The sequence below is a fragment of the Mirounga leonina genome, unplaced genomic scaffold (genome assembly GCF_011800145.1).
Source record: "Mirounga leonina isolate KUSES-001 unplaced genomic scaffold, KU_Mleo_1.0 Mir_114, whole genome shotgun sequence".
In the NCBI taxonomy this organism is placed as follows: domain Eukaryota; kingdom Metazoa; phylum Chordata; class Mammalia; order Carnivora; family Phocidae; genus Mirounga; species Mirounga leonina.
In genome coordinates, this window is record NW_023270265.1 from 16,975,730 (window position 1) to 16,998,421 (window position 22,692).

The window sequence follows — 22,692 nt, forward strand, 5'->3', positions numbered from 1 at the left end:
ATCATTGCTGGAAAATGAGAAGGGTCACCCTCAGTGGATGTGGAATTTTGAGGGACTCAAAGATGGAATGACCACAGAGTTGGATCCAGAGTTCAGAACCTGCAGAAGATGACAGCTTGAAAAGATGCAAGAAGCTCTAGAGACAGTCTGAGTCCTGGCGCTCCCTCCCCCTCGGGCCCAGACAGCTAGAAAGCAGCTATGGGTCTACTCCCAGACTGACACAGTATAACCAGGGAGGCAGAGAAGTGCCCTTGGTGTCCGGCAGCAGCTAAGATACCTTGGGAATGCCACATCACTACTGTCTCCTGGTACCCAGACCACACCACACTCCATCCTGTTGCCAATAAAAGGTATAGGTAAACAGTATTTAGTCATGCCAGCAGGAACTCTCACATGACATCTGAGAAAAACCAACATCCCAAAGAGCATTACCCAACTGGAAGGACAAAAACTAACACTGAAGGAAACTAAGCCAATAATACACCAAAGAGGGGCGCCTGGGTGGCTCAGTTGGTTAAGCGACTGCCTTCGGCTCAGGTCATGATCCTGGAGTCCCGGGATCGAGTCCCATATCGGGCTCCCTGCTCGGCAGGGAGTCTGCTTCTCCCTCTGACCCTCCCCACTCTCATACTCTCTCTATCTCATTCTCTCTCTCAAATAAATAAATGAAATCTTTAAAAAAAAAAATACACCAAACAGGAGATTTTGAAAGATATGTGCCTAACATATTCAGAGAAATATGACAGACTAAGACACCTATAAAAGAGTATCTTTTATGCAAAAGAGCAGTTTTGTTAAATCTTATATTAAAAATAGTGTCGGGGCGCCTGGTAGTCGTTAAGCGTCTGCCTTCACCTGTCATGATCCCAGGGTCCTGGGATCGAGCCCCGCATCGGGCTCCCTGCTCCGTGGGAAGCCTGCTTCTCCCTCTCCCACTCCCCCTGCTTGTGTTCCCTCTCTCTGTGTCTGTCTCAAATAATTAAATAAAATCTAAAAAAAAAAAAAGTGTCAAAATCTGAAAGAAATCCTAATATTAAGGAAATATCAGAATAAAGGAAAATTTGTACAGTGAAATGGTGAGCTGGAAGACACCATCAATGGTCTCAAATGTGGTGCAAAAGAAAAGAGGAAGTGTTGGCTTTAGTTGTAAGGGATGAAACTGTAAATTCTAATAGCTAACTACTGAATGTTCTAGAAGGTGAGAAAAGATAATTAAGCTGGGGTAATACACCAAGAACAGTAAGTAATACTCCAAATTGCAGAAAAATAGGAGTCCTAAAAGAGGATATATTCAGATGCCTTGAACATATTGGGAATACAAATATTTGTCAAGTTAAGGCAAGGGTGCCTTAAATGTCATGACAAAATTCGGTAATTAGATTACTAGGAACTTCTCTGTAATATTCTTAGTTATAGGGGCGCCTGGGTGGCTCAGTTGGTTAAGCGACTGCTTTCGGCTCAGGTCATGATCCTGGAGTCCCTGGATCAAGTGCCGCATCGGGCTCCCTGCTTGGCAGGGAGCCTGCTTCTCCCTCTGACCCTCCCCCCTCTCATGTGCTCTCTCTCTCTCATTCTCTCTGTCTCAAATAAATAAATAAAATCTTAAAATATATATATATTCTTAGTTATAATAGTTAATTGTAATAAAAACTCTTACACTTAACCAATAATACTGGCTTACTTGTTTGCAGCAGGAGGTATATTTACAGAGTATAACTAATGATGGAAGCTGAATTTCACCTTGATGATCAAACCCAGTTTTTAACCCATTGTCTATGGCTTTAATAATTGTTATGATAACAGAACCAATAAAATAATTCTTCTTAATACCTTGTGATCATAAGCAACCACCTGCTTTCTTCCTTTTAAGGTTTTATTTATTTATTTATTTATTTGAGGGAGAGAGAGCATGCGAGTAGGGGGAGGGGCAGAGGGAGAGGGAGAATCTTTTTTTTTTTTTTAAAGATTTTTATTTATTTATTCATGAGGGACAGAGAGAGAGAGAGAGAGGCAGAGGGAGAAGCAGGCTCCCAAGGAGCAGAGAGCCCCATGCAGGACTTGATCCCAGGACCCCGGGATCATGACCTGAGCCGAAGGCAGACGCTCAACCATCTGAGCCACGCAGGCACCCGGGAGAGAGAATCTTAAGCAGGCTCCCCTCTCTGCACAGAGCCCAACGTGGGGCTCAATCTCACAACCCTTAGATAATGACATGAGCCAAAACCACGAGTCAGATGCTCAATTAACTGACCAATGGAGGCACCCCCCCAACCTGATTTATTCTTATAACAAAGTTTGGCTAAAATAAAAATGAGTGGGGCACCTGGGTGGCTCAGTCAGTTAAGCATCTGCCTTTGACTCCAGTCATGATCCCAGGGTCCTGAGATCAAGCCCCATGTCAGGCTCCCTGCTCAGCGGGGAGCCTGCTTCCCCCTCTTCCTCTGCCCCTTCCCCTGTTGGTGCTCTCTCTGTCTCTCTTTAGCTCTCTTTCTCTAATAAATAAATAAAATCTTTAAAAAAATTAAAAAATAGGGACGCCTGTGTGGCTCAGTCAATTAAGCATCTGCGTTTGGTTCAGGTCATAATCCCAGGGTCCAGGAATCAAGTCCCACCTGGGGCGCCCTACTCAGCCAGGAGCGTGCTTCTCCCTCTGCCTGTCGTTCCCCCTGCTTGTGCTTGCACGCCCCCCCTCTCTCTCTCTGACAAATAAATAAATAAAATCCTTAAAATAAAATAAATAAAAATGAGTAAAGAACAATCAAGTTCATTTCTAAAAAAAAAATTCTCCCCCAAATGAAAAGAACATCAGTAAGCTGTGTGATGACTTCAGACTAATATATAGATAACTGAAAAGGGAGCTGGGAAAAACAAAATAAAAAAAATTTTTTTTAAGAAATGATAGCCTACAACTTTAATGTAAAATCTGCAATTCCAAGAAGCTCAATGAACCCTACATAAAAGAAACATGAAGAAAACTACACCAAAGAACATCATAATCAAATTGCTCAAAACAAGCGATAAAAAAAAGAAAACCAACTCAAGTCAGTAAAAACAGACAATAAATACCGTATATAAGGATAACATCAGATTTCTTACTGGAAACAATGTAAGAAAGAGGACAGCGGAATGACAGCTTTAAAGTACTGAAAGACCAAACTCTAAATGTAGAGATAGTAAAAATATCTTTCAAAAATGAAGGCAAAGCTTCCAGTCCAGGACAAGATAGACATACTTCATATTCCTCCACTAAGTACAACTAAACATCCTGACCATTACATAAATAAACAAGACTGAAAGGTAGAGAGAAAATGGCAGATCAAGAAGGGATCCTGGGAACCAAGAAATGACATGATGTTGGGGTCCCTGGGTTTTCTTTTTGCCTCATATTCCAGACTACGTATTAAAAAAGCCAGCAATCTGGGGTGCTGGGTGGCTTAGTTGCTTAAGTGTCTGCCTTCGGTTCAGGTCATGATCCTGGAGTCCTGGGATGGAGCCCCATATCAGGCTCCCTGCTCCTTCTCTCTCTCGCTCTTGCTCTCTCAAATAAATAAATAAAATTTTTAAAAAAATTTTTTTTAAAAATTTTAAAAAAAGAAAAAAAGAGGGGCGCCTGGGTGGCTCAGTCGTTGGGCGTCTGCCTTCAGCTCAGGTCATGATCCCGGAGTACCAGGATCGGGCCCCGCATCGGGCTCCCCGCTCTGTGGGAAGCCTGCTTCTCCCTCCCCGCCCCCCCCCGCTTGTGTTCCCTCTCTCGCTGTGTCTCTCTCTGTCGAATAAATAAATAAAATCTTAAAAAAAAAAAAATTAAAAAAAAAGAAAAAAAGAAAAGCCAGCAATCTGAAAATATCAATGGATGCAGATTTTTTTATTCTTATGTTAATCCCCATACATTACATCATTAGTTTTTGATGTAGTGTTCCATGATTCATTGTTTGTGCATAACACCCAGTGCTCCCTGCAGAACGTGCCCTCCTCAATACCCATCACCAGGCTAACCCATCCTCCCACCCCCCTCCCCTCTAGAACCCGCAGTTTGTTTTTCAGAGTCCATCGTCTCTCATGGTTCATCTACCCCTCCGATTTCCCCCCTTCATTCTTCCCCTCCTGCTACCTTCTTCTTCTTCTTTTTTTTTCTTAACATATATTGCATTATTTGTTTCAGAGGTACAGATCTGAGATTCAACAGTCTTGCACAATTCACAGTGCTTACCAGAGCACATACCCTCCCCAGTGTCTATCACCCAGTCACCCCATCCCTCCCACCCCAACCCCCACTCCAGCAACCCTCAGCTTGTTTCCTGAGATTAAGAATTCCTCATATCAGTGAGGTCATATGATACATGTCTTTCTCTGTTTGACTTATTTCGCTCAACATAATACCCTCCAGTTCCATCCATGTCGTTGCAAATGGCAAGATCTCATTCCTTTTGATAGCTGCATAATATTCCATTGTGTATATATATATATATATATATATATATATACCACTTCTTCTTTATCCATTCATCTGTCGATGGACATCTTGGCTTTTTCCACAGTTTGGCTATTGTGGACATTGCTGCTATAAACATCGGGGTGCATGTACCCTTTCGGATCCCTACTTTTGTATCTTTGGGGTAAATACCCAGTAGTGCAATTGCTGGATCATATGGTAGCTCTATTTTCAACTTTTTGAGGAACCTCCATACTGTTTTCCAGAGTGGCTGCACCAGCTTGCATTCCCACCAACAGTGTAGGAGGGTTCCCCTTTCTCCGCATCCCCGCCAACATCTGTCCTTTCCTGACTTGTTAATTTTAGCCATTCTGACTGGTGTGAGGTGGTATCTCATTGAGGTTTTGATTTGGATTTCCCTGATGCCGAGCGATATTGAGCACTTTTTCATGTGTCTGTTGGCCATTTGGATGTCTTCTTTGGAAAAATGTCTGTTCATGTCTTCTGCCCATTTCTTGATTGGATTCTTTGTTCTTTGGGTGTTGAGTTTGATGAGTTCTTTATAGATTTTGGATACTAGTCCTTTATCTGATACGTCATTTGCAAATATCTTCTCCCATTCTGGTTGTCTTTTGGTTTTGTTGACTGTTTCCTTTGCTTTGCAAAAGCTTTTTATCTTGATGAAGTCCCAATAGTTCATTTTTGCCCTTGTTTCTCTTGCCTTTGGCGATGTTTCTAGGAAGAAGTTGCTTCGGCTGAGGTCAAAGAGGTTGCTGCCTGTGTTCTCCTTTAGGATTTTGATGGACTCCTATCTCACATTGAGGTCTTTCAACCATTTGGAGTCTATTTTTGTGTGTGATGTAAGGAAATGGTCCAGTTTCATTCTTCTGCATGTGGCTACCCAATTTTCCCAACACCATTTGTTGAAGAGACTGCCTTTTTTAATGGATGCAGATTTTTAAAAGCCTAAGAATAGTATGTTTTTTCCAGCCAAAGGACAGGAAAGGGGCAGCCTTACAAGACAGAAAACTTTTAGATAATAAACATCTTGTTCCAGCCAAACTCTATGTAAAAAAAGTGTGACACCACCCCTACCCATATCAGCAAAGGTCTATAGCAAGCCTAGACTTACACCCTCTTCTAGGCTGGGACATGGCACAGCTCACCCTCCTATCAAGGTGCTATCATTGAAGGTCCCGTGGGGAACCTGACAGCCACCACAGTCCACTAGCATAAAACATTCCTGCCATTCCCAATCTCCAGACTGTCAACAGAGGCCAAGTGGAGAACTTGGACTTCCACCCTATTGGGCAGTAATGATATCACCTTCCTTTCCCTTGCCAGTGTGGCATCAGAGAAGAACTCCTAAAAACAGAAGATTTAGGGGATGCCTGGGTGGCTCAGTCAGTTGAGTGTAGTAGGGCTCTTGATTTTGGCTCAGGCCATAATCTCAAGAGTCCTGGCATCAAGTCCTGGAATGGGCTCTGCGCTCAGTGGGGAATCTATCTACTTGAAGATTCTCTCTCCTTCTCTCTCTGCCCCTCCCCACTGCTCTCTCTCTCTCTAAAATAAATCCGGGCACCTGGGTGGCTCAGTCGGTTAAGCATCTGCCTTCGGTGCAGGTCATGATCCCAGGGTCCTGGGATCAAGTCCCAAATCGGGCTCCCTGCTGGGTGGGGAGTCTGCTTCTCCCTATATCCCACCTTCCTGCTCATGCTCTCTCTCTCTCTCAAGTAAATAAATAAAATCTTTAAATAAATAAAAACAAAAATAAATAAATAAATCTTAAACAAAAAACCAGAAGATTTATTAAGAGCTTGAGCCTCAAAAAATAGCTCAAAATGTCCAGGATCCAATTTTAATGAAATGTCATACTAAGAGCAATGAAATAGCCACTTGAATGAGAAAAGAAAACCACTATCAACCCCAATATCTGCAATACCTAACAAGGATTTTATTTTATTTTATTTTTTAAAGATTTTATTTATTTATTTGACAGAGAGAGATAGCAAGAACAGGAACACAAGGAGGGGGAGTGGGAGAGGGAGAAGCAGGCTTCCCGCAGAGCAGGGAGCCCGATGCGGGGCTCGATCCCAGGAGCCTGGGATCATGACTCGAGCCGAAGGCAGGCGCTTAACGACTGAGCCACCCAGGCACCCCCAAATATGTGGAAATTTAAATTAAAAATATAATACCATTTATGATAGCTCACCAAAATTAAAATACTTAGGTATCTAACAAATGTTACGTAACAATACATAGGTAGGACCGGTATGCTAAAAACTACAAAATACTTATTAAAGAAATCCAAAAAGATTTAAGTAAATGAACGACATACTGTATTCAGAGATTGGAAGACTCAACATAGTACAGATAGATGTCAATTCTCTCCCAAAATGATATATAGGTTTAACATATTTCCTATCAAAATCCCAGCAATATTTTTTATAAGCTATAGACATTCTAAAATGTATATGGAAAGGCAAAGGAACAATAACCAAATAATTCTGAAAAAGATGAATAAAGTTGAACTCATTATACACAAGTTTAGAAATCAGCATAAAGTTGCAATGAAGACAATTAAGTATTGATGAAAGGATACTCAGATAAATCAGTTGAACAGAGAAGAGTCCAGATCTAGACCCACACAGATATGGCCACTTGATGTCTTGCGACAGGGGCATCTGGCTGGCTCAGTAGGTACATCTAGCATGTGCCTCTTCATCTCAGGAGTCCTCAGTTCAAGCCCCACATTGGGTGTAGAGATCATTAAAATTAAATAAAAAGGGGTGCTTGGCTGGCTCAGTCAGTTAAGGTTAAGTGTCTGACTCTTGGTTTTGGCTTGGGTGATGATTTCAGGGTCCTGGGATGGAGCCCCACATTGAGCTCCACACTCAGCTTGGAGTCCGCTTGGGATTCTCTCCCTCTCCCTCTGCCCCTCCCCCACAACACACGCTCAGTGTGCTCTTTCTAAAATAAATAAATCTTCTCAAAAAATAAATAAATAGGGGCGCCCCTGGGTGGCTCAGTCGGTTAAGTGTCTGCCTTCGGCTCAGGTCATGATTCTGGGATGGAGCCCCACACATCGCGCTCCCTGCTCAGGGGGGAGCCTGCTTCTCCCTCTCTGTCTGCTGCTCCCCCTGCTTGAGCTCTCTCTCTCAGATAAATAAAATCTTTATTTAGGGGCGCCTGGGTGGCTTAGCCGGTTAAGCGACTGCCTTTGGCTCAGGTCATGATCTCAGGGTCCTGGGATCGAGCCCTGCATCCGGCTCCCTGCTCGTGGGAGTCTTGCTTCTCCCTCTCCCACTCCCCCTGCTTGTTTCCCTCTCTCGCTGTCTTTCTCTGTCAAATAAATAAAATCTTAAAAAAAAATCTTTATTTAAAAAATAAATAATTTTTAAAAATAATGATTTCTTACAATGGAGCAAAGGCAATTTAGTAGAGGAAGTAGTCTTTTCAACAAATGGTGCTGGAACAGTTGTATATCCATTTTTCTGCCTATCTCTGGATATAAAGGGAAAAAAGATGTGGTGCCTAGCTAGCTCAGTCAGTAAAGCATGTGACTCTTGATCTTGGGGCCATGAGTTCAAGGCCCACACGTGGCATAGAGCTTAGTTAAATTTTTTTTAAAAGTACTTTTTTAATTAAAAAAAGAGAAAATAAATTTAAAAATTTTTTAAAAGAGAAACTTGATCTAAATCTCATACCTCATTAAAAAAAACTCAAAATGAAATTTATATGTAAAATGGAAAATTGTAACACTTTTAAAAGAAAATATAGGTGGAAAATCTTCAAGACCTAGTGCTATGTTAACAGTTAGAATACTAAAAGCAAGATCCATAAAAGAAAAAGTTGAGAATCTTGACTTCATCAAAATTAAAATCTTTTTTGCTCTGCAGCACTGTTAGGAGAGGATAAACTACAAATTGAAAGAAAATTTTGTAAATCACGCATTTGGACCTGTATTTAGTGATCTATTGATTTATTTATTTATAAAGATTTATTTATTTGAGAGAGCAGGAGCAGAGTGAAGAGGCAGAGGGAGAGGGAGAAGCAGGCTCCCCGCTGAGCAGGGAGCCTGATGGGGGGTTTGATCCCAGGACTCTGGGATCATGACCTGAGCTGAAGGCAGATGCTTAACCAACTGGAACCACCTGGTGCCCCTGGACCTATATTAAGATAGAATAAGGACTGTCAAAACTCAACAGAAAGGAAACAGCTCAATTTTTTTAAATGGGAAAAACACTTGTCCAGATATTTACAAAGGGATATAAGGATGACAAATAAGCTCATGAAAAGATAATCAACATTATCAGCTATTAGAGACATGCAAATTAAAGTCATAATAATATATGGCCATATACTCCATTAAAATGGCTAAAAAATATTTTAAGTTTTTAAAATTGACAATATCAAGTACTAGTGAAGATGTAAAGCAACTGAAACTCTCATGCATTGCTAATGGGAATGCAAAATGATACAGACACTCTGGAAGAGTTTGGTAATTGCTTACAAAATTAAATATTTACTCACTCTCTAATCTAGCAATCCCACTGGCTTTAGGAGGTAAACTGGCACAACTGTTTTACAAAGTATCTTTACGTGATGAAGTTAAATGTGGGCAAATCCTATAACCCAGGAATTCCACTGTAGGTATAATCTAAAGTAAGTCTGGCACATCTAACATAGTTTTGGAACATAGGTGAGGTTTGGTGGGGTGAGCTCCAGAGCTGAGGACCAAGAAAGAATTCTTGAGATAAGGGAAGTTCTAAAGGATCTTCATATGCTAAAGAACACAGGATACCAGCGACCTCGCTATTGTCAAACCAAGATTGTTTTTCCCTCTAGCAAGTCATTAACATTAAAACAGTTGGGAGCTTCCTGGAGGAAGGTTATACTCTGCCCGTCTTAAGTATTTGTCAATGGGCTGCAGGCTACATGGATATTTAATTTTATCTACATTTCCTTCTGCCTTTGTTCCCACATCACTGGTGCCCCAGAAGTCACATGCTGGTTCAAAGCACCACTGTTTATAATATCCCAAACTGGAAACAACCTATATGTCCTTTAACAGAATAGTGGAGTGTTGCCTGCTTATTAAATGGAATACTATAAAACAGCAAAAATATTATAGCTTTATGCTTGGTCTTAGAATAATCCTGTGAAGACAACAGACAAGGCTAATTAACAAAAGAAAGGCACTGAAGAAAACAGTGTTTTATAATATATTATAATATATATATGTATATATATATATACAGCAGGAAGCAGCAAAGCCTGACCAAGAGGCAAAGGAAATCAATGAGGAAATATTTCAGACTGAAGTGTTCAAATTTAGTGAAGCAGATAAAGGAAGACCACAGAGAGGAGATGCAGATAGAAGAGGAAGAAGTAAAATTTCTGGAGAAGAAAAGTTCAAAGGCTTGAAAATATTTCCTCAGGGAGGCAGGAAATGGGGCTATAGAGAGAAGAAAGTTTTTGAGTAATAAAGCCTTGTGCAAGTTTGTGACTCTTGAATATGTGAAAGTACTGCCTTTAATTAATTAAGAGCCTCCACCCTCCCCACCCCCCGCCACGTCTCACTACCCTTAAAGGTGTCCCTCAGGCTGGCGCAGACGTCGCAGACCTGCAGGTCCTGGGATGCCCACCGTCTAGGACTCCCCCGACATCCCTGGCCTAAGGAAGGGATTCCTCAAACTCGGTCCCTCTGGATCCCCTTGTCTTCATCTCCCCAGATGGACTAGCGATTCCCTCACTTGGCTCCCTCTACAACGAAACCCCACTGCCCAACATACACTCCAAATCTCAGTCCCGCTGTCCCCACCCCCAGAGGGCCAAGTTCCCGGTCGGTCCCAATTGTGCGGCCCTCAGCCTCGGACCCGCCGCCCGTCCCGCCCCTCACCTCGGGCTCCGAGTCTCCACGCTCCTGCTCTTCACATCCGGCACCTCGATCGTCCTTCTGAGCACCCAGAGGAGGGTGGAACGCGGGGAACTTGGCAGTTGTAGCTGAGGCCGTTAAGGCTTATTTGCCATCACCATGGAAACCCCTGGCAGCGCGCCCTGGGCGGGGCCTCCGGGGGGCGGGGTCTGGCGCGCGGCAGGCCCGAGTGCACAACTCCCGCCCGTCGGGCGTACGCGCCGTTTACCTCAGCCCCGCTGCTCTGGGTTTGCCCGATTCCCGCTCGGCCCTGCACCCCAGCACCCAGGAGCAACAGCCCCGGGAGCCCGCGCCCCCGCCGTCATCGCTAGCCTGTTTCCCCGCGGAACCCCACCTTCTCCAGGCAGACGGGGCTGGAAGGACGCATGGAGCGCGGCGGGGCGGACCCTCAGTGACCCGCTCGGGTGCGAGGCGGCGAGGGCGCCATTGTGACGCGCCCGGCTCCGAGCGGAGATTGGTCAGCCAAGCGTGTGCGGGAGCCGGGGCCCGCGGAGGGGGGCCGGAGGGGAGCGGTGCGGCAGAGCGTTCCTGAGCCCCTGAAGGGACAGACTGAAAAGCACCCCAAACATTGAGCCCAAAAGACGCCTAGATCGAAGACCACCGTGAGAGGAGAAAAAGGGAGTCGTTTCCTGCCGAGGGAGAAAGGGAACCGAGAACAGCGGAGACATAAAGGCGGCTCCAAGGGCAGAGTTTGGGGAGCGGGCGCAGGCTGTGCTCCCAGCTCTTGGGTCGCTACTCCGCGTTGTCGCGTAGCTTCACCTGGCCCCCGGTTCCCCCGGAGGGCAGGGCTTTGGCCCCAGGCCTGGTTCTGGGAGACGAAGTGCCGGGGCCGAGATGTTCATTGCGGGAGAAACGCGCCAGTTCGATGTCATTTGGGTTCCTGCTACATCCAGGCCACCCGTGTTTTTTGCTCGAAATGAGACAGACTGAACTTGTCAGCCCTTGGTGAGGAGTTGTTTGTTAAGCACATGCACACATTTGGAATTAGCAGTATCGGGGACCAAAGTTGTCATTTCTGTACCAAAAGCTGCTAAGCAGTCTTCTGTTGCTTTCTGTCTTAATTACGATCAGGTGCAGCACTAAGAAAAGCAGCTCTGAGAGCCGCGGTTGGTAGCCGGCCTGGATGCCCTCCCTGATGAACGTAAGCAATGTCCCATTCCTCCTGCTTTCTAGATAAAAATTAAGCTAGTCCCTGAATTGCCCCTGCTTTCTGACAGCACCAGAACAGAACCTGTTTCCTTGGACCCTCCCCCAGATCACTTAACAGAAGCCCATATACTATAATGAACCCTCTTTAACACCCCCGTCCTGAGACTCCCCATGGTTTGAGGTCTCCCTCAGTACAGCCGCTAATAACCCTTCATTGTTTGACCGTAACTATGTCTGGGTAGTCTTTGGTGGGCATCACCAGTATGAATAAACACTATTTCAGAATTATAAGTAAGCATACACACAGAAATAAAACCTTACAGTCTATACCGAGAAATAAAAACATTAACGTGAATGGTAAAATAGGGCGAGATCTTGGTATATAAAAAGCTTGCATGCTAAATGCAATGTGGCATATGTGTTGGGTCCTAGAACAGTAGAAAGACATTAATGGTAAAATCAGATTAAAGTCTATAGTTTAAGAGTATTCTACCAATGTGAATTTGATTTTTTTTTTTTTTTAAGATTTTATTTATTTGAGAGATTGAGAGCACGCACAAGCAGGGGCAGGGGTAAAGGGAGAGGGAGAAACAGACTCCCTGCTGAACAGGGAGGCCATGCAAGACTCAATCCCAGGACCCTGGGATCATGATCTGAACTGAAGGCAGACACTTAAACGACTGAGCCACCCAGGTACCCCCAATGTGAATTTCTTAGTTTTGACAAATGTGCCATGGTTATATCAGACATTAAATATAGGAAAAACAGTAAAGGGTATGCAGGTATTCCCCTGTACTATCTTTGCAACTTCTCTGTAGATTTAAAATGATCCCAAAATAAAAATTTTATTTAAAAAAAAACTATGAATTGGGGCACCTGGGTGGCTCGGGCAGTTAAGCCTATGGTTAAGCATCCAACTCATGGTTTTGGCTCAGGTCATGATCTCAGGGTCCTGGGATCCAGCCCAGAGTTGGGCTCCACGCTCAGCCAGGAGTTGGCTTGAGGATTCTTTCTCTCCCTCCCCCTCAGTTCTTCACTTGAGCCTGTGCTCTCTCTCTCTCACATAAATAAATCTTAAAAAAAAAATTATGAACAATTATCCTTTTTGCATTGGAGTGGTAGTGATGGGTGTTATATCTTGAGTGACCCCGGTATGAGGGGCAAATACAGTCACAACAACAGCTCTTCTGTCTCAGTCAGTTCTAGCTTTTGGTTCTTCCACCCCAACATGACAGGGTTTCTTCCTGGGTCCCCACACACCACTCTGTCATGTAGCCATCAGTCACTAAAAGTGACTAAACCTGGTCAAGGTACTGCCCCACTACTTTATTGTTACAGGGAAGTAAGTCAGTCCAGGATTTCAGACTGCTTTCAGAGTGGAAATAAGCTGTAAGTGGTTAAGAACCACAAACGTACAGGAGAAGTTTTTTCAAGGCAGCATTGTCAAATTAAAGAAGGAGGAAACTACCTCTTTTACTCTGCAAACACATTAACATATCCCCTGAGCTTTCCTTGGGGAGGTGTTATATGCAGCCCCCAGCCTTCACCCCAGGCACAGGAGTTTATTGACTCTGTAATGGAAGGCATACGGCTATGATACACCAACAAAACATAGAAAATAGGATACCAAAACTGAACACTGATAGTCACTGGGGAAATAGGTAGAACAGCCTGGCTTTTTGTGATAACTGAATAGAAATTTTCATTCAGGGGTGCCTGGGTGGCACAGTTGTTTAAGCATGGGACTCTTGGTTTTGGCTCAGGTCTGGATCTCAGGGTCCTAACATCAAGCCCCTCGCTCAGCACAGAGTCTGCTAAAGTTTCTCCCTATCCCTCTGCCCCTCGTCGCCTCGTGCTTTCTCTCTGTCAAATAAATCTTGAAAAAAAAAGGAGAGGGAGTTTCATTCAGGGACTCCTCCTGTAGTAAAAGAAAGATAGATGTAAATATTAAGGGCATAAAATGTAAATATTAAAACAATTGGGGGGTGGTTTCCTGGGTGGCTTAGTCGGTTAAGTGTCTGCCTTCAGCTCAGGTCATGATTTCTGGATCCTGGGATGAGCCCTGCATCAAGCTCCCTGCTCAGCGGGGAGTCTGCTTCTCCTCCCCCTCCCTCTGTGCTCTCCCTCTCTTGCTCTCTCTCACTCTCTCAAATAAATAAAATCTTAAAAAAAAATTTTTTTTTAAACAATTGGGACCCTAGGGAGGAGTTTATCTTCTGGAATCTGGTGATTTTCACTATGTTTGAGTGGAGGCTACCTCTATAGTAGTGCTGTCCAGTAGAAATAGAATGTGAGCCATATATGTAATTTAAAATTTTTCTAGGAGCCACATTTACAAAAGTAGGAAGAAATAGGTTAAATTAATTTTACGTTTTTACATATCCAAAATATTGATATGTAATCAATATATAAAATTATCAATGAAACAGTTTATATTATTTTTTACTGGATTAAATCTTTGAAAGCTGGTGTGTATTTTCTACTGAACAGCACATCTGAATACAGATGTTAAATTTTTATTGGGAATAACGAAAGTATATATATATATATATTTTTTTAAAGATTATTTATTTGAGAGAGAGAGAGAATGAGAGAGAGCACCTGAGTGGGGAGGGGCAGAGGGAGAAGCAGACTCCCCGCCCAGCAGGGAACCCGATGCGGGACTCGATCCAGGGACTCCAGGATCATGACCTGAGCCGAACGCAGTCGCTTAACCAACTGAGCCACCCAGGCGCCCCTAAAGTATATTTATATTTTGTAAAATTTACAGTTAAAAAGTAGATTCACATATCCATGTTGTTCCAAACATAGTTAAAAGTTTTCCAGTAACTGAATTATCAGTATTTAAATTTAAATTAAGGCAAGCATGTGAAGAAATTGGAACTCTTTTTTTTTTTTTAAGATTTTATTTATTTATTTGACAGAGAGAGACACAGTGAAAGAGGGAACACAAGCAGGGGGAGTGGGAAAGGGAGAAGCAGGCTCTCCGCTGAGCAGGGAGCCCAATGCTGGGCTCGATCCCAGGACCCTGGGATCATGACCTGAGCCGAAGACAGACGCTTAATGACTGAGCCACTCAGGCGCCCCAGAAATTGGAACTCTTGTGTGTTGCTGGCAGGAATGCAAGATGGTGCAGCCACTATGGAAAACAGTATGGTAAATACTCAATAAAAAAGAATTACCATATGATCCAGCAATTACATTTCTGGATATACTCAAAATAATTGAAAGTAAGGTCTGAAAGCTATCTGTACACCAATGTTCATAGCCGCATTTTTTACAATAGTCAAAAGGTGGAAGCAACCTAGTTCACTGAGAAGGAAGAGAAGGAAATTGTGGCGTGACTGGGTGGCTCCGTCAGCTAAGAGTCCAACTCTTGATTGTGGCTCAGGTCATGATCTCAGGGTCCTGAGATTGAGCCCTGCATCCAGGCTCAGCGGATTCTCTCTGTCTTCCTCCCTCTGCCCCCTCTCCTGCTTGTGCTCGCCCTTAAAAAAAAAAAAAAAAAAAAAAGAGAAGGAAATTTCAAGACATGCTACTACATGGATGAAACGAGGACATCATGCTGAATGAAATAAGCCAGTCACAAAAAGACAAATACTACATGATCCACATACATGAGGTATCAAAAGTACTGAGATTCATAGCGCCAGAAAGAAGACTGGTGATGTTGCCAGGGACTGTGGGGAGGCAGGAAATGGGGAATTGTTTAATATGTATAGAGTTTCAGGGGTGCCTGGGTGACTCAGTCGTTAAGCCTGAGCCCCACATTGGGCTCCCTGCTTGGTGGGAAGCCTGCTTCTCCCTCTCCCACTCCCCCTGCATGTGTCCCCTCGCTGTCTCTCTCTCTGTCAAATAAATAAATAAGATCTTTTAAAAAAAAAAATACAGAGTTTCAGGCTTTCAAGACAAAAAAACTGTGGAGATCGCATGAACAACATTGCATGTACTTAACACTACTGATTTTATTTTTTTAAATGTTTTTATTTTTTAAAGATTTTATTCATTTATTTGACAGAGAGAGAGAGTACAAGCAGGGGGAGCAGAAGGGAGAGGGAGAAGTAGGCTTCCGCTGAGCAGAGAGCTGGATTCATGGTTCAATCCCAGGACCCTGGGACCATAGAGCTGAGCTGAAGGCAGACGCCCAACTGACTGAGCCACCCAGGTGCCCCAACACTACTGATTTTAGAAAATGGTTAAGATGGTCAACTTTATGTTGTATATTTTACTACAATTAAAATAAAAAGTCAGGGGTGCCTGGGTGGCTCATTCATTTAAGTGTCCAACTCTTGATTTCAGCCCAGATCATGATCTCAGGGTCTTGAGATTAAAGGTTGTAAGATTGAGCCGCACATTGGGCTCTGCACTGAGCGCGGAGTCAGTTCGGGATTCTCTCTCCCTCTGCTCTTCCCCCGCCATATCCCCCCCACCCCCAGTAAGTAAATAAATTATTATTTTTTTTAAGTCAGGGGCACCTGGCTGCCTCAGTCGGTAGAGCATGTGACTTTTGATCTTGGGGTCATAAGTTTGAGCCTCACATTGGGTGTAGAGATTGCTTTAAAAAATAAAAAAAATTATTAAAAAGTCAGGTCCTCTGTCCCACTAGCCACATTTCAAGTGCTCAACAGCCCTGTGTGGCCAAATGGACCCCTTATCACACAGTGCAGCTTTAGACTAAGAAAGGAGGAACTGAAATGCCACTATCTTCAACTGTCACTTTGAAAGGCCTTCTCTGGCTTTGTCTCTGCTCTAAGCCACCAGCTTTCTTCACTCTACCAGGAGGGCTAGAACATGTTACCTAAGTCTTGCCCCTTGGAAATACTCATACTAATGACTTCAGAATAAGGTTTGGCTTCCCTTTTTTTTTTTTTTTTAAAGATTTTATTTATTTGACAGAGGCACAGTGAGAGAGGGAACACAAGCAGGGGGAGTGGGAGAGGGAGAAGCAGGCTTCCCGCTGAGCAGGGAGCCCGATGCGGGGCTCGATCCCAGGACCCTGGGATCATGACCTGAGCAGAAGGCAGATGCTTAACGACTGAGCCACCCAGGCGCCCCAAGCTTCGGCTTCCTTTAGGGAGTTTCACTTGAATACAGAGGGCTGGGCAGCCTTCAAATTGTTAGCCATCTACTTTGACTCTGTGTAATATTCTCAAAGGGAGGCACAAGAGACTTCCTCTAACTCCAGTTGTCACCCCGTGAAAGTTTATTCCAAAATGGATTGTTTAACATTGAAATCACTGTGATCCAATGAATAATATTTGAAAGCAATTTTTATACAGTCTTACTTGTGAATAGCACAGAGATTTGACAGGGACAGAAAGAAGAGTGAAGGAGCTGTATGAGGCATCATCAAGGTTTGCTCTTGACTTTCCCTCTAGGGCTTAACTGCGATTTACTTTTATTTATAGTTCTTAGTACACTTTAGATTTCCTATCAGGTGCTCAATATATATTTTAGACAAAGATTAGAATTTTTTTATTTTTAAGTTTGTTTTTTGAGAGAGAGCGTGAGCGGAGCTGGGGTAGGGGGGGAGATGCAGAGAGAGAAAAGGGAGAGAATCTTAAGCAGGCTCTGTGCCCAGCATGGAGCTGGATGCAGGGCTCAATCTCATGACACTGAGATCATGACCTGAGCTGAATGGACACTTAACTGACTGAGCCACCCAAGCGCCCCTAGAGTTGTTTTTATAGTAATCATTGTATTTTATTAGTGTGATTTAATTTTTTCTATTCTCAAAGTCTTTTTAGTTAACTTTTGGCTCCTGAGAATTTGTATTCTTTTCTGAGAAGGCATAATATATAATAAGCCTGATAAGACACACATTATGCCTTCTCAGAAAAGAATGAAAATCCCTTGGCTTGGTGGTAAGCTCGCTAAATGCAAAGACGTAACAATTTAATTCTCTTTGTCTTCCATACCATTAAGCACAGGGCTCAAATAAGTTCTCAGTAAGTATTTGCTGATGGCCAGAAATGCTTTTTCTATAGGTGTTAATTTGTTTTTAAGTGGCATTATCCAGTTTTATTTAATAAGGGTTAAATGTCTTTGTTGCTCACCAGTAATCAAGGGCAGGCACCAAGTTTAGCTTAGTCACTGAGTATCCAGGACAGCTGGAATGGTCTCCTGCCTGAAGGAAGGACTCAAGTAGTAGTGAATAGATAAGTAAATGAAAGCTAGCTACTTTTTAAAGTGAACTGCTTTAAAATGAGTAGACGTGGCGCCTGGCTGGCTCAAGTCAGTAGAGCATGCGACTCTTGATCTTGGGGTTGGGAGTTCAAACCCCACATTGGGCAGAGAGATTATTAAAAAAAAAAAAACCACCAAAAAGACATCCACACAAACAAAAAAAGAAAACAAAAAATAAAGTTGTACCTTATGGGGCGCCTGGTTGACTCAGTCGGTATAGCATGTGACTCTTGATCTCTGGGTTGTAAATTTAAGCCCCACATTGGGTGTAGAGATTACTTAAAAATAAAATCTTTAAAAAAAAAAAAATAGAATGAGTAGGTAATTGTATTTCTTAATCCTTAAGAAGAACTCTCACATATTTTAAGCGTTAAAAAATACAGCAAAAGTTAGGTTTTTGACATCCTCTCAGATTTTATAAACATAAAGCCACATTTAAAGGGCACAGTTGCCTGAATACATTCAGCACCAGGAAGAGTCATGCTCACAGGAGCTCAGCCATAGAAATGGAGGTCTCCGTCAGTTGTGGTGAAGACGAATGAAAACCAACTTTTTGACTCTTAAGTCAGCCAACATCCTAATAGGAAATGAAGAGTTTATAGTTCACATTTTCAGGAAATGCCAAAATGCTTTTCATTACATTTATAGATTTCAGTAGATGTATTTATAGATTCAATATTCATGTCTGCATTGTAGATGGAGTCAGGTTACCCTCTCACTTAGGAGATAATAGGAAGGTCTTTACCAATATTAACTTGTTGGTTGTCAATTAGCAGGACTCAGACTGGCCAGGACAGAAGAGAGTCACTGTTAAGACCCCTTATTTCACTGTTAAGGAGATTCAGCCCAGGGAAGTTAAATGACTTTTCCAAAGTCACCCAAATAGTAAATCGTTGCACAGAAACCCAGAATGTTTGGGACCCATTCTAGTGATCTTGCTCTTATGCCAGACTGATTTTTGCTGTGTGTATATGTGTGCTTGTGTCCCTCACTTTGTACAGTAGGGTGGGACCATCAAAGTGACCATGCAAGCTGAAACAGTGCAAAGCAATCTTATTGTTCAATGGGGAAAAATTATTATAAATATTATTTCTGTGATCTTTAAAATTTTTGCCAAAACATTAAAAACCCTCTGACCATTATAAGTGTATTGGGAAATGAAAACAATACTAAAACTAATATTTATTTTGTATTCTGTAAGGAGAATTAAAGTGTTTTATTTGTAAAACCTTACCAAGAATAGTCTGAACAATGCTTACCTCTTATTTTCATTGTATAGCTTATGACAGAAAGAGCATCTTTTCAATTCTTCAGCCAATTGTCATACTCCTTTATAAATTTGGATCACCTTCCAACATTTTATCATTTGCACTTTCAATGTCAAGAAATACCTCCAAGAATCCCCAGCACAGTTATTTTGCCAGCATCACCTCTTCTAGGACATCTTTAACCTTTTCATCATAAAAACTTTTTTTTTTATTTTTTATTTATTTATTTGAGAGAGAGAATGAGATAGAGAGCATGAGAGGAGGGAGGTTCAGAGAGAGAAGCAGACTCCCCGCCGAGCAGGGAGCCCGATGCGGGACCCGATCCCGGGACTCCAGGATCATGACCTGAGCCGAAGGCAGTCGCTTAACCAACTGAGCCACCCAGGCACCCTCATCATAAACACTTTTATGTTAAATTCTCCTTCAACAAGTTCCTCTGGCTGCAGATCTGGAATCTCTTGAACAACAGCAATGTCAACATTCCCCCTGTCAGCTCTTTTGGCTATAATTCCACTTACACTCAGTTCCGATTTCACTCCCAGCATTATCACTTTTCATTTATTTGCTGCACTTTTGTCTTTGTTGGTCAATTCCCTCTTTTGATCATCCTTTTTTTTAAATGTCACATAGGTTTATTTTGGGAGACAAGAAGTGACCCAATCACATGCTTTTCTGTCCATATGTGAGCTAAGCAACAGACTCACAATGATCACTGACAGACTTTCAGAGAGCTTACATGCCTTGTCACTTACTGTGATACACATCTGTTATTTAGTGATTTGTGGCCTGAAGAGCTAGCAGTGAAGTTTATATTTTATGCATTTACAGTTGATTCACTGTTGTAACTAAAATTGGAACCATGTTGTTAGGGGACTGACATGTAACTAAACCATGGTGAGTGTAATTTGTGTATAAGGGAACCCTTCAAAGTGAGGTCTGGCTATGTCCAGGTACAATCTAGTAGAGAGTTTAGGAGGAACATAGACTTGAGGTTTTGATAGACTGGTTTAAATTCAGGATAACCACTGTCAACCTTTTAAAAGAAAAAGGTAAGCAATTCGGCCGGTAAAATCAAGTTTATTTGGGAATGGCAGAAGAATGGCAATTTGGGACAAGCACACTATGGCAAACCATAGGCAAGTACAGAGAACAATGGAGGAGAGCATCCTTTTATAGTGGAAAGAAGGAAGTTGGGAGGGGGTATATTGAACAAAAGTCCATTGGAGGAAAATGAGAGTTCATTGGCTGCAGGCAAAGCGGTGGTGGCCTTTCATTGGTTGTTGAGTTGAAAGGAAATCTTCCTTCCTGCTGGGTTTTGCAAGCTGTGTGAGCCCTCCCTTCATGGCTTCCTGAATAATTCTGAGTTAGGTTTCCTTAACATGTTTTCACATCTTAGACAAGTCCCTCACCTGTAAAACTAGGGTAAAACTATCCCATGTCTCAGGTTACTGTGAGAAGTAGTGATCCCATCAAGATCTTGTTTCACACAGCACTGGGCAGATGCCTGCCAGGCTTGGGAGCAGTAGTAGTAGCAGCAGAAATAGAACCGAAATTTTCCATCGACAATTCCAAAATTACTTTTACATTCTTATTGTATTTAAACAGGGAGATAAAATACTTTATGGAAGCATATCTATTCACCTTCTTGCAGTCTGAAACCTCTTAAGACTACTTAAGGTGTCCAGTTTTGAGGGGGTGGGGAAGGAAGTTACAATGTCTAGAGGAAGGTACCAGGGAGAAGGTGGAATTGGGGTGTTAGGTGAGGAAAGGGATGGGGTTTTGTGCAATGATTTGTGTTTCTCTGAGTCACATGTACATGGTATCTTTATTATTTGGTTTGCAAGAATCTCCAGAACATTAGCCAGTTTGTTAACAAGTACAAGAATAGGGGCGCCTGGGTGGCTTAGTCGGTTGAGCATCCGACTCTTGATTTTACCTCAGGTCATGATCTCAGGGTCCTGGGATCAAGCCCCTCGTTGGTGGGGTGGGGGGGAGCCTGCACTCAGTGGGGAGTCGGCTTGAGAATTTTCTCCCTCTCCCTCTGCCCCGCCTCCTGCTTGCACTCTCTAAAATAAATAAATCTTAAAAAACAAAAACAAGTGCAAGAATAAATACATTCCAGGGTCCCCTGGCTGGCTCAGTCAGTAGAGCATGGGACCCTTAATCTCAGAGTCATGAGTTCTAGCCCCATGTTGGGTGTAAGGATTACTTTAAAAAAAAGAGAAAGAGAATAAATACATTCCAGTAACAAATAACATATTATCTTTTTGATATCTGTAATTTTTTCTATACCACTGTTTTTTTTTTTAAAGATTATTTATTTATTTATATTTGACAGAGAGAGAGAACACAAGCAGGGGGAGTGGGAGAGGGAGGAGCAGGCCCCCTGCTGAGCAGGGAGCCCGATGCGGGGCTTGATCCCAGGACCCCAAGATCACGACCCGAGCCGAAGGCAGCCGCTTAACCAACTGAGCTACCCAGGCGCCCCTGTCACTGTTCTTTTCTAAGAGTGTATATATGGAAGTATATATATATAATGGTTGGTGAGTCATAGGCATTAAGGATAACAAGGTAAATGACTCATAGTCTTTATTAATATTTTATTCCTAGTGCCTATAAAATGGTCATTGAGGAAGCATAAGAACTTTCTCTCTGATGAGAGGATTGTTCCTCAGATTCTGGTGGTAGTCAATGAAATTAACATTGATATTAGGCAGTTAAGACCTGTAAAAGCAAAGAGAGACAACTTGTTTCAGGAGGGCACCCAGATGACCTACAAGTGAAATTGCTACAACGAAGCCCCTATGTTTGGAGTGTGATGCTTGCTCAGCACTTTGAGATGATCTCTGATGCTTACAACCTTGACAAAATATAGACTTTGGTTAAGAAAGGCCTGAGAGTTCTCCCTACTACCTTTTTTTTTTGTAACTGAAATGTGGCCTCAAGTGTTTTTGGGTCCATGCATTTTCCCATTGACATAGGAAAAAATACACAATGGCACCAAGGAACAAAGCCCACTGAATTTGGGAAACGTACCTCTTGATCAGTGATGCTTTTATTTTATTTATTTATTTATTTATTTATTTATTTATTTATTTATTTATTTATTTATTTATTTATTTATTTATTTTTGATCAGTGATGCTTTTAGAGACAGATCTTGACCAAAAGGGAGAAATGTGAAAATTAATAAAGGAAACCTGAACTAAAATTGGAATTGGGAAGACTTCTAGAGGAAGCTCTCATCCCCTACCACTAGTCATTTATCCCAAACAGAAAGGTGCCTTGCATATCCAACTGGACGGTGTCACTACTTTACTACCCTCCAAGGAGGAAGGAAAATGTTCTTCTGCCCAGCAACAAGCCCAACCAATGGAAAACGCTGCAGCTCAGCCAATGAAAAGCCATTGTCACCCTGAACTCTTACTTTCCTCCAATGAACTTTCATTCTTCCTTTGCCAATGACTTCCTTGCCCAACCCTCCTTTCTATAACAGCCTTCCATTTTGTAGAACTCCTTGGAGTATGTCTCTGCTTGATGAGATACTGCTTGATTCATGAATGACTTAATAAAGCCAATTTAATCTTCAGATTTACTTTTTGTTTTTTTAACAGGAGAAACCTTGAAGAAAGGACAAAGGGCAGGAATAATTGCAGTATGTGGTTATCCCAATATTCAGAAGAGGGGGAGCATGAAGGAAGCCTTGTTAACACTTTTAGG

The 22,692-nt window shown here is 42.5% G+C and overlaps 1 long non-coding RNA gene across 1 annotated transcript; it reads left to right on the forward strand.

Moving 5' to 3' along the window:
* Positions 1–10,380: 10,380 nt before the first annotated feature.
* LOC118023319 lies at positions 10,381–22,692 on the forward strand. Its single transcript, XR_004682769.1, has 3 exons — positions 10,381–11,315; positions 11,442–11,511; positions 22,112–22,692. It is a non-coding gene; the product is annotated as an uncharacterized LOC118023319 (long non-coding RNA).